The sequence below is a fragment of the Canis lupus genome, chromosome 38 (genome assembly GCF_048164855.1).
Source record: "Canis lupus baileyi chromosome 38, mCanLup2.hap1, whole genome shotgun sequence".
Taxonomy (NCBI): Eukaryota; Metazoa; Chordata; class Mammalia; order Carnivora; family Canidae; genus Canis; species Canis lupus.
Window position 1 is genome coordinate 14,929,921 of NC_132875.1, and position 13,505 is coordinate 14,943,425.

The 13,505-nt window shown below is 34.0% G+C and overlaps 1 pseudogene; it reads left to right on the forward strand.

The window, feature by feature from the left end:
- The first annotated feature begins 7,565 nt into the window (after positions 1–7,565).
- On the forward strand, positions 7,566–7,922 carry LOC140626768 (small ribosomal subunit protein uS10-like; annotated as a pseudogene).
- The last annotated feature ends 5,583 nt before the right edge of the window (positions 7,923–13,505 follow it).

The following is a 13,505-nucleotide window of genomic DNA, read 5'->3' on the forward strand; positions in this document are numbered from 1 at the left end:
CGGGTAGGGAAACTTATGACTGTGCGTGAGGAAAGATGGAGCACATGCATTGAGCAAATGTATATAACATGCATCCCATGTTCACTTTGGGGTGTAAACAATACCAGAAGGAGGCAAAATTTAGGCCCTGACCTCAGGATCATTCTAGGACAAGAAGGAGAGGTGATGGACATAATCTGAGAGCTGGTATAAACTGCATGGGGTCTTGAGCTCACTATCTTAGATAAGCAATGCAAGATCTTACTAGTTTCTAAGCGGCAACCATATCAATTAACTTTGAGTCCAGGCTTCTGCAGAGACAGCTAGTGGATTTGTTAGTGGGGTCTGAAAAGATACAAGAGCTGATTAGGGAGAAACAGTTCTCTGAAACACAAGTTTTAAAGTTTCTGCTCGTTTTAAACTCATTAACTCCGGGGGGCATGGTTTTAATCCCCTCTGAGTTATGATCATTCCTCAATCTTGGAGGAATTGGGATAATGACTTCTCTGGCCACATCCCTGTCTCCTCTGATGAGGTAGGTTTTGGGTAAAGAGTGTTTTTTTGCAAATCTTAGTTGTATCCAGAATATCTTTGATGATTAGCATGCCTACAGGGAGGGCTAAGCAGAAGTTTCTAACCTATAGGTTGTAGCAACAAGGGAAATAGAAGCAGCATGTAGTCCAATATATCAATTTCTTTTTCCTGTTATAAATATGTCATTAAACGTGTTTATTTTTCTCTGCTACTATGTTTTCTCTTACAAGGGGAGTCTCAGCCAAAAACTTATAAAGATAGAGGGAAAATTATTTTTCTTCCCTACACTGCCCATCATCTAAAGGCAGATAGAGTAGGATAGAAAAGATTCAGTTCTTGATCACCTCCAGTTTCTGATGAGGAATTCATAATACGCAACCCAAACCAACTTTCATTCCCATACTCTGAAGTCTCTCTTTCCTTCATGCTGAGAATTTTTCCCTGGTGATGGTTTAGCATTATCATGCCACCTGTGTTCATAACACTTTTGCCTCATGTACTGGGGGACATATGCAGCTACTTATCACAGGAACTCTCCTGCCCATTAATGTGACAGGTAGAGTGGAAGAAAAATAGTTTATAAGTGGTCAGGAAAGAAAATCTAAGAGAAATAATATTTCCTGTTATGTATTTAAAGACTGCATGCAATGACCATACAGAACATTGAGGCTATAAACAGAGTTTGGAGAATAATCACTGACTTAGATGATTAGGTCAGAGGCTTAATATCCAAAGGTAAATAAGAAGGAAAAATGTCATAGAAAAAGCAATTACATACAATATGGTATAGCTGAAGATTAGAGTGACCCACGATAAACTGTAGACTGAGTCCTACAGAAAGATAAACATTAAAAAATAATTTCTCCTTTTAAACGGAAAAGTATATATGCAAACTACAAACTAAGAAAACTTTTACTTCAGTATTGTTTTCATGACTGAAGTTGAGAGTATTGGACACTATTTAAGTAGGTGATGTATTGTACTAGGGATAGTGAAAAATGGTTGTATCATAGATACTTAATATTACTATCAGTGAAACAATTGAGATTTGCAATAATATGAACAAAGTCAAACTCTTGAAAGACATTAACTTTGCCTGATTTTAAGGAACCCGTTTAACATAGAGAAGAAAAAAAGAGGGAGCCCTGGGTGGCTCAGCAGTTTGGTGTCTGCCTTCAGCCCAGGGTGTGATCCTGGGGTCCCTGGATTGAGTCCCACATCGGTCTCCCTGCGTGGAGCCTGCTTCTCCCTCGGCCTGTGTCTCTGCCCCTTTCTCTCTGTGTTTCTCATGAATAAATAAATAAATAAATCTTTAAAAAATAAGGAGAGAGAGAAGAAAAGAAGATGACTAAAATTTTTGTAATAAGGAAGCTATAAACTAACTAACCAAACTTCAAACTTTTCAACTAAGAGACAGAGCCTCTGTTCCATTTATTTGAAATGAAAGGCAGGTATTGGGCTGTGTTTTAAAGGAAAGTTGAACTGATCAAAATTTAGTGTCCCAAAAATTGGAGCAATGTATTTAATATTTTCAATTAGTGCAAAACACAAGAAAAGGACCAAAGAGAACTTATCTCTAATTTTCTCCTCATGAGGGCTTAAGTTTATTTTCTCCAGAAATCGCCTACAGTCCATATGAAAATAATTCCTTCATTTAGGAAATCCCTACCTTGTTAACAGTGTGAGAATGTAAAGTTGAAGTACTTTTGACTGGGAAAACTTTATCATAATAAACTAGTTTAATTTCCCTGAGCTTGAAATATTCCCCCCAAGGAGTATATCTATTAATGGCATGCTATGATTAATTAATTGGTTCTGGGAACTATTATATCATATTAGTCACTTTCATATTAGTGTTCCCAAGAGTGGAAAATAAATAAGACAGTGATTGTACTTCTACGTGTCCAACTATTTCCTGCCAAGACGTTTTGCTGATGTGCAGCTTCTCTGTAATTTCCCACAGAGTACTTCTCATCTGACTTAGTTCAAGCTTTGTTAGTTTAATGCTTAGAAATGACTCATGTTCTAGCAGAAAATCTTTTCCTCTCATTACTTTTTTGTGATATTATAGGCAACAGTGTCCCTTGGGGGCATGGCAACTGATCCCAGCAGGGTTATTTACAGTGACATGGTGGCACGATTGCCAAGGGGAATTGCCAAAGGGTAAGTTTCTTCAATGGCAATTTCAACCCAACAGCGATTTCTGAGGTTGTAAATAATCCTGTCTCTTTCATCTCTAGTCAGGTAACTGCTGTCAAATTAAAGAGGTGTTCAAAACTCACAGCACAGTTTTGCTTTTTCATTATTGTATCTGCAATTCGATTGGTGTGATATATTTTCTTGCATGAATGAGTAAATTCATAGAAAATTTATTCAACTAGAGAGGCTTGCAATTCTTTACATGTCAACCTTCTAAATTCATATTGCAATGCTATTTGGGGAATATAAGAAGGTAGTTCAAGTAATAATTTTTTGAGTGTAATAAAATTATTTTCCTAAAATATTAAAGCTTACTTTTCATTAATATTATACACCTATTAAAACATTGAATTGTGTAAATACAAGAACATGACTAAAAAACTATGTACCAGCCATTTCACTTACATTATTTAATCCTAATAACCTATGAATAAGCCATTTATTGTTATACAAGGTAACTGATCCTCACATAAATAACTTTCTCAAATCCACATTTTTTTATGTCTATGATCTAAATTATCTGACACAAAATTTAGCATACAGGCATACTTCATTTTATTGTGCTTTGCTTTATTGTGTTTTGCAGATAATTGGGTTTTTACAAATTGAACATTTGTGGCAACCCTACATCCAGTAAGCCCATTGGTACCACTTTCCAACCCCATCTGGTCACCTACTGTCTCTGGTAATTTTGATAATTCTCACAGTATTTCAAACCTTTTCATTATAATTTTGTCTATTATGATGATCTGTGATTAATGATTATGACTTGTTGAAAGCTGATGTAATGGTTAGCACTTTTTACTAATAAAATATTTTTTAAGACTGCTGGGTGGCTCAGTCAGTCAAGCACCCACCTTTGGCTCAGGTCATGATCCCAAGTTCTAAGATCCAGTAGATAAGTAGGTTCCAAGCTCCTTGCTCAGTGGGGAGTCTGCTTCTCCCCCTGGCACTCCCCCCATTCCTGTGTGTGCACTCTCTTTCTCTTTCATGCACATTCACTCTCTCTCTCAAATAAATAAAATAATTTTTAAAAATTTAAATATTTTTTACTTAAGGTATGTGCATTGTTATTTTAGATGCAATGCTATTGCACACTTAATACACAATAGCATCATGTAAACATAACTTTTATATGCAATGTGAAACCAAAAAATTTATTTGACTGGTATTATTTCACTGGTTTGGGACCAAACCTGCAATTTCTCTGAGGTGTGCCTGTACTTCTCTCTATGCCATGTTGATTTCTCACATTTCCTGAAGAACACTGAATGAAGGTCAATGGCCTTTGCTTGCATTTCAAGCACTAGAGTGACTGTCACCCTTGTTCTCAGACCTACCTTGAGATCAAAATAAATGCTCTAATCAATTTTCAGCATGACAGACATTCAAATACATGAAGTTAATCATGTCACTCCACATCTTGTCTTTTCCATTTTCCTCATATTGTCAGAGTCAGGGCTCAAGTCCCCAGTAGCTCACAGAATGCTTAATCCACTCTTGTTTCTCACTAGTCTTCTTCATATATAGTTACCAAGATTTAAAAACATACTATAGGTGGAATCTGCTCATCTCTCAAAAGTTATTGATTTTTTTTAAAGAGTACTTCTATGAATGGGACATTACTTTTCTTTTTTTTTTTTTTTTTTTTTTTTTTTTTTTTAATTTCTTTTTTTTTATTTATTTTTTTATTTACGATAGTCACAGAGAGAGAGAGAGAGAGGCAGAGACACAGGCAGAGGGAGAAGCAGGCTCCATGCACCGGGAGCCCGATGTGGGATTCGATCCTGGGTCTCCAGGATCGCGCCCTGGGCCAAAGGCAGGCGCCAAACCGCTGCGCCACCCAGGGATCCCGGGACATTACTTTTCTAATTATTTTTCTATGCAGTCTGCATTTTTTGACTCATTGATTTAGCCAAACCACATAAATCTTTATTTTTTTTTGGTTCATATTTTGTATCTCATAATGCAAAATTTTCACCTGTGGTGGGGGGGAGGGAATACTAACATCAGTTCATGATTGTGGGAATACGGAATTCAGATCAGAGTTTTCTATAAATAAGCTTAAAATTTAGGAGGTTTTTGCCAACATATTTTGATTTTAGTGAATAAGTACAAATAAAATAGTATTTAAAAAGTTGATAAACTATATATAATTAATATCAATATATTTTTGTTTTTCAGTCTATTAGGCAATGTTAATTGATAAATCTTTTTTTGTTTGTTTGTTTTTCCATTTTACCAATAAAAAATAAATGGATCTTAGATATCGGCATATCCTCTCCTTCTTGGACAAGATTCTTACACATAGAAACACGTATATCACCAAATATTTACCTAAATGATTATTTTCACCTTATATGGTTGATCTTGTTTATAAATATATTTAATATAATAAGGAATATTTTTTCTTTAGTGTATTTTTTAATTGCTTTATTTACCTTGTTTTGAGTTGGGAGCTAATATTTAACAAGAGATCTATTTCAAAAATAAGATAAAAATAATTTTAAGCTGGAGGAAGATGCATATAATGATAATATTAGGCTTGCTTTGATTCTTTGAATTTTGTATTAAACAATGGTTTGGTATTATGGGAAATTAAAGTACACTCTCAATTTAAATGAAGAATGAATATAAATTTGAATGCATTTGTTTTATTTTCAATCAACTAAACAAAGAAGGGTAAAAAAATAATAAATTATAATAAAAAAGGAATTTTAGATCAAAAGATATGGTAGTTAATTATTTCAGAGATCTCATATGGGAAAATTCCAAAGATAATTGGAATATTAATTAATGTAATTAATTAACATAAAACAACCTAGCCTACATGTAAATGTCTATCGGTATAAATAAGATTCTTTGATTGGAAAATACTGCCCCCAGGAGAATGAGCTATTAGCAAATTAATACCTTGCCTTTATTAATCGTCAACATGTTTCAAATAAATACTGTTTATAGGCACTTTGGATCTACCATCCAGAGTAAGATATTGTCCTTACACTAAAGAACTTTAATAAACTTAAATCTAAGTAAAGTTAAATTGCAGTTAAATGAACAGACATAGCAAAGATTATTTTTTATACATTTTTCCTAACCATTAAAATACAAATTAGGGGATCGCTGGGTGGCTCAGTGGTTTAGCGCCTGCCTTTGGCCCAGGGCGTGATCCTAGAGACCCGGATCGAGTCCCACATCGGGCTCCCTGCGTGGAGCCTGCTTCTCCCTCTGCCTGTCTCTCTGCCTCTCTCTCTCTCTGTCTCTCATGAATAAATAAATAATATCAAAACAACAACAACAAAAAAGTAAAATAAAATAAAATACAAATTAAAGTTTAGTTATTTCTGTGAAGACCTGAATCAATTGCTAGGGTGTTTGTATAAGTTCTGATTGAAATTCCAAAAAGCTAACATTTTGTCACTGTGAACTACAATGTGGCTAGCATATATAAAGCAAAAATAAAACAAAATGAACCTAATCAAAACTAAACTTTGATCAATTCACATACTGTGGACAGCAATTGCCATTGTTTCTATAAATGAATATATTTATTTCCTAACTCATTTCCCAGGTATGCTATCACATACCTATCTATATGCATTTTTTTTCACACAACAAAGTGTTATAAAATTCATGAACAGTGACGAGTGACATTAATTTTACTACTATTGATTTTATTATTTAAGAATCTTCTTACATGGAAAAAATAGATTAGTAAGTGATGGGCTGTAACCTAGGTATAGATAATAAATAAAATATAAAATATAAAAATTGTTATCAAATATATTTTTAAATCAAACTCACCCATGTGTGTATGACCACAAAGAACACAATTATAGAGGAGATTTTTTTTCTTTTATAATCTTTTACAAATACCTTTGAAAGATAAAGCATACTACTTGCCAAAATTTCACATGAAAAAGTAATGTGAAAAAATTTTAGGACATATTTCTAAAAATAGCAGTTTCCAGAGTACTAATTTATATCCAAAATATGAAAAAAAGTATTTTTGAAGTTCTTTAATGAAGAGATCTCCGTATTCTGCACATCATATTTGTTAGTTGTTTATTAAGTTGATAGATCACATAGTACAAAAATAATTCTTTCCCCTTCAGTTTAGAATTCAAGTCAGAATTTTCCATGGGATATAAGAAAAATGGAAAACAAGTTTAGTACTCTAAATGACTTTCTAAATGCTGAGTCCCAAGTGGTGGCTAGAGAATAATTCACAAAGTTACTATATGACTTTGGTCCAATCAAAAATTTTTGTCTCTCATTCATCTTGGATATCACAGAGGGATAATAATACCGCCCCCACTGAGTTACATACATTATAATATGAATGCCGTAAGAATATGTAGCTAAGGTGCTTTTAAAAATACAAGGTGAAAGTAAAGGTGCATGGTAAAATTCATTAATTAATTCATTTTTTTGGAAAAAAAAAAAGATTTTAGAGACAGGGAAGAGGAGAGCAGAGGGAGGAGCAGAGGGGGAGAGAAAGAGAGAATATCCAGTAGACTCCACCCTGAGCAAAAAGACCAGGGCTCCCTGAGATCATGATCTGAGCCAAAACCAAGAGTCCAAGATTAACTGACTGAGCCCATCTAGGCGTCCCCACATAATTTAATTTAAAGAAATCTTTTTTTCCCACCTTCTATAAAAACTAGGGTTCTATATCAAGACGGTATTCATTTTCTGAAAGAAAAAAAATTAATGTGAAAATGACCAAAAGCTCTTTAAGGAGGACTTTAGGTCACCCATAGCAGAGCTCTGGATGCTGCTACTGATCTTCACTCCTTGTTGTTAGCTCTCCCCAAGGTACAAGTAAAGCAGGCAGCCACCCTCGGCCATCCATGGCTTTCAGAGGCGCTGGAGAAACACCTATAGAACCAGAGGTGGTGATTCACCGAATTAGAGTTACTCTAACTGGGTTCAACCTAAAACCTTTGGAGAAAGTACTTGCCAATTTGATCAGAGGCACAAAGGAAAAGAACCTCAAAGTGGAAGGACCACCTCAGGTGCCTACCAAGCCCCTGAGAATGACTATAAGGAAAGCTCTTTGTAGTGAAGATTCCAAGACTTGGGATGTTTTCAGATGAGGATCCACAGGACTCATTGATTTGCACAGCCCTTCTGAGGTGGTTAAGCAAAGTACTTCCATTAGTATTGGGCCAGAAGTGGAGGTGGAAGTTACCATTGTAGATACTTAAATCAACCTTTTCCCTAAGCTATCCATTGTTTAAAAAATAAATAAAAATGACTCCCCTTCCCCCCCCAAAAAAAACTATCCAAGAAAAGTTTGAAAATAAATTACAAAATTTGATAAATATACTTAGAAAACTTGGATTCTTTTATCCCTGGCCTGTAGTTATCATTTTACTGATTCATTCAAATAGAATTTTACTGCATTTAATTTGTTGTACTCTTAGAGTTCATTCAGTTTTACCTATATTAAAAGAGCTAACACATGTAATATAAAGCATTCTGCCTATTTCATGTTAATAACTCAATAAAAATTAGCTGAAAACAATATTTATAGTAGTCCTGGTACCATTACCAAATTTTCATGCTGAAATTTCCTCCAGTGAGAGGCATGGATACAATCTTTCAAATGACTCCTTTTTAAAATAGCCACATCAAGCAGCTCTTTTGATTGTCCCATTTGTTTGTAAGAAAGTTTCTCTCTACTTATAGGTACTTAGCTCTTCACAAGTGATTGGAAGGATGAAACAATCTGATAGGAGTTCCTTTGGTTGCACGCAAAAGGTTTTCTGAGCTTGTCTGATATCCTAACTAGAATTGGATGCATATATTATTGCCTTGATGTCTGAAACAAATTGATCTAACGTGATGTTAATTACTTGCTGTTTGCAGGGACAAACATGCATCGGATGGAGTAGTAAAACTTATGTTTAAGCATTTGAATTAAACAGAACAACTCATCAGGCTGTTTTGTTGTAAACACTGTGCTGTGCCTTCCTGCATTATCTACAGCCAATGACATCAATAGCCAGTGGTAGTGGCACTTGCAATATTTTAGTGTAGTTTTTACCCTTGTTTGAAGCTTTAACATATACATGAATAGATTAATTAACAAGAGGTCATAGAAAAAGATATGAAAAAGTCAAGGTGATGAAATTCCGAAACAGTGTATGAGCACGGATATAGGTGTTATCAAAAAACAAAAGTAAATACAAAAAACCAACCCCCCAACACAACCATTTTTAAGGTGAAACTAGACCAACAAAGCTGAAAACACTGGAATTACTGTAGCAATATAGAGGGGAATCAGTAAAAACAAAGAAGTCATTGATTTATCAAAATAAGTCTGAAAGAAGATTATGTAAAAATAGCACAGACCATATAGATTCTTCTTTGATATGCAACATAAACTGAAACTGGATAGGACCCTTCATTAACTGGAAAACCTAAGACCTCTGCCAGATGAAGCAATGATACACCATAACTGAGGCAGCATTGTAAGAAATGAGGGAAGCTTTGTAACTGGGAGTAACAGAGGTCAACAGAACAAAATACTGCGAGTTAAATTGTCAAATGTTAAGAAATTAGATAATCAGAAAAAAAAAAAAAGCTAGAAAGTCAAAATTTCTAACATTGAACTTTGAAGTGGCAAGTGTTGACCGAGAAGACAACGAGGCTATAAAGCAACCAAAAGTGTTTATTTGGAATCTTAGGGATTGTAATCCTGGAGACATACAGTCAACTGAAATCCTTGTGTACAGGTATACATGAATATGCAAGACTCAGGACATGGATTCTTTCCAGCACAATTACAGGACCAAATACACAGTTTTTGTGAGGTTATTGTTTCAGTTCAGGATGTGCAACTTATAAGGAACATGATAGAAATGTGGAGATCAAAAAAGAATGGAACCCACAGGAGGGGATTAAATTTGAGTCCCTCATTGCTGCCAAGCCTCCTACTTCCAATGCAAGTATCCTCCAGCACAACACGGAGCCCTCCTCATGAAGCTGGATCAGATTCAAGAAATTGAAGCAGGGGATTCAGGAGATGGAGTTGTGTGGGCCCATCATGACTACCACGTGAGCCAGTAGATAAATAATGACATCACGTGTCACCTGCACCAGCCCCTCATGCCCTGTACACACCTTCCAGTACAAATAGAAGGGGGATGCTGTTTCTCTTTGCCCTGAAATTCTTACACAACATGTCCCTTGTGACCTATTCCCTATGATAACCTGAGACTATATGATGAAGAGAATTCTACAAAAGTGATTTTCTAAATTGACACAGTGCAAATCTGCCTTAAAAGAGACTTTATACATAACATAAATCAAATATTGGATGTCTTAATCAACACCAGAATACAGTAATTTCTTTTTCTCAACAGCAATGAATTTCATTTCTACTGTTTTAGGTTTCTACAATTACGAAATTAATTTATGCTCATCATCATCCCCAAATGCTTCTCCTCTGAAATTACAAGTTATCCCTATTCTGTTTCTTACAACTGATAGAATATCCATATGTCCATTACAGCTATTATTTATGTTTCCTTGAATATGTTTAATTTTTGTTGAGTGATTGAAATATCCTGCTTATGTTATCCTTAACTCTTTCCAAATTCAAAATATAATAATGCAAGTCAGAGCGGGATAATAAAATACATGTACAAATATATACAAATATATGTTAGGGCTGATGTACCACGTGTGCCTTTGAGAATGAGCAAGGAAATGTTCATAATGACTACTGCTACTTTGTCCATGACATTATATTCAAAAGGGCATATAGGTTACTACAATAAGAACAATTTTAGGTTGCTGTTTGTCATGATTAGAAAAGACAAAATTAGTAAATGTCTAATCAAAGTTTCACTAACTTTCATAACTTCTTGTTGGAGGAATAAAAATATTTTTCTTTGACCTTTATGTCCAATCACACCACCTCACCTAGAAGAAAGGATAGTTCACTCAACCCACATACTGAAAAAGAACAGAAAGAAAGAATAGTAGAGGGGAGAAAATAGGAAGCAACAGTTGAGTGCACAGAATATTGAGATTAAAAAAAAAAAAGGTCTAGAGAAGATTTAATCTACTCAAGTTAATTAAGGCTAATATTCTTCGAAAAGTAATTTCCTGTTTTTTCTTCTCTAAAGTAAGTCTTCTTCCAAAATTAAATAGTGTAGCATTAAATGTCAATGAATGGTAAAGCTGCCACCACAAATATCTAGAGAACACTGGGAGTTCAGAAAGCCCATTGGAGCAGCTCCTAGTATGTAAATTCTTGGGTGGGGGTGAGGGGAAGAAAAGAAAAAAAAAAGGAACAAGGAAGTTAATTTATGCTTGAAACTAATCATGCTCCAAAAACTTTTGTTGTTCTCTTAGATTTCTTTACAGTCTGCTATATTTATGACTTTTATCAAAATTGTGTTTATTGTTCTGAAAATAAATGAAAGGTGTTGACATTTGGCACTACTCTATGCCTACTCTCCTATGGGAACAGCTATAATAAATGACTTGGAAGTGATTGTCAATTTCATTTTAACCAGCTAGATTCAACAACATGTCAAAATTTGAGATTGTCACTACACTTTTGCAAATTTGAAATAGAATAGTTCAAAATATTTTAAAAGTTAGATTTTCTAAAGTTATAATACAATATAAAGCTTGCTACATTTAAACAGAAACTAATGTTTCACTTACACGTGACAAATGATAAGGGAGCACTTAGAAAGGAAATTGATTCCCAGAGGTTAAGATGGCTTTGCCAAGAATAAGACATGCAATGTAAAATGTTCTTTCTTGATAAATTTACTCTCAGATTATCACTTTAGGAAAATGAGATACGTAAACTTATCATAATATTATTTTTAACAAAGTGAAAAAGTGGACTGAAGCATTATTAAATTTGGTGTATACAGACCTACATGTATAATTGAAGCAAAGACTATTGATTATTATTTTAATGCCATCCTGGAGAAAAAAGCTCTTAGTGGCATACAGTAGAACCAAATAGCTATTTAGCAAACTCAACAGAAGTTTCTTCCATTAATTTTGATAAACCTGTACAAAGAAAGAATTAAATTTTGGGATAAATACTATCAATAGAGCTGACACACTATTTGAAATGAATAATATTTATAGTATCCCAAATAGGAAGGCTTTAATAAGGTAAAATATCATAGCAGTTACTGTAAATTCTGAAGATAGCATTAAAGAGAGAGAGAGAGAGAGAGAGAGAGAGAGATTTAAGTATAGGCTAGATAACAAAGTGGAAGGGAAACAAAGCAGATAGATAAAGCTAAATACTAGTCCAAAATTACAATAAAGATTTAGTCTGAAAAGATATAAGAGTGAGAGTCAGAAAACACTGATATATCCTCAGAGAAAACTAATAAGTAGACCATATTGAACAGGAAGGATTAGCCATGGGTAAAATTCAGTCTAATTCACTCGATGTGTCTAATTCCCACAATGTTAGAATCCTGAATTGAAGGACAAACATATTGGGTCATTCTGCACTCAGATACTTACTCAAAGACTATGGAAATCATCAGGAATAAAAATTACTCAAATAATATGGCAAGAAGTGAGCAAAATCAAATTATATTATCTTATTCCCAAACAAAGCTACTTGAAAATAACATAAACGTGACATGGATAATTTAAGAGAAAGTACATTCAATTCTAAAACAACAACAGCAGACCTCATGGTTGTGATCCCAGACTGATTGAAGAAAAGGAAGACTTACGTAATTATACTCCTTTCCCTTTTGAGGTACTTCAGTAGAAAAAAAAGTTAAAAATATTTCTTTATGGCCTTACTCTCTTATAATAAAACATAAATATAATTGTTCGGGAGTATGATGTTTGAAATTACCACCAAAATAAAATTCAAAAGCCTATCTCATATAAAAATAAAATACTCTCCAGGTTTATTTGTTGAACTATTTTTCAACTTTGAATGAGTCTATTAAATGCCGGTGATGATTTTTAGAGGCAGAGCTAAAATGTGTTAACCTACCAACTTCACTGTGTCACATACGTATGTGTGTACATGTACATATGTGTCATAATTACCATATTACAACCAATTGTAGTGTCTTCAGTATGTGTCTCTTTTCTGGAATCTCTTCACAAGCCTCAGGTTGACAGGGTCAATGCCATTTATTCTGTCTCAATAGATAATTTGGGAATGAATGAATAAAAATTCACAAGAAATGTAAAGTCAAAGCAAAGCTTTGTTTCTAAACTCTCCTAGCCACGCATACTCCCCCTTAAACCTAAACTCTTTCTTCTCTTATAATAAATTTATTTTAATTATTTCTAGGACATAAAGCCATGAAATAAAAGCCATGATGACAGTTTGAAAGTTAATTTGAATGTGTTTGATTTCTCCCAAGTGATGTAAATTTTGCAACATTGGCTTCAAGGAAAGACTTTTACCCTTACACCTTACTCAGACGGGATAAATAAATTCTATCAATAAAACATTTTATTAACTCTGTCTACAGTGTATACAGTAGTCATTTGTTGTGTCAATAAATTGCTGATTTTTATTAGTCATGCTGTTTTAAACAGAGCATAAAATACAGCTACATAATAACCTAAAACAGAAAAGAAAGGCTTTTACTGGCAATACTGACAATATAAGAAATATATATATTGGAGAAGGTGAAAAAGTGACTAGTAAAATAAAAATTTGATCACCACAGCAGGAGCTCCACAATTAGTGCAAAAAAGAGAATCATACGATTTTACCAGTTAGATAAAATTCTGCTTGTACTGGTGTGCAACATATATTAGTA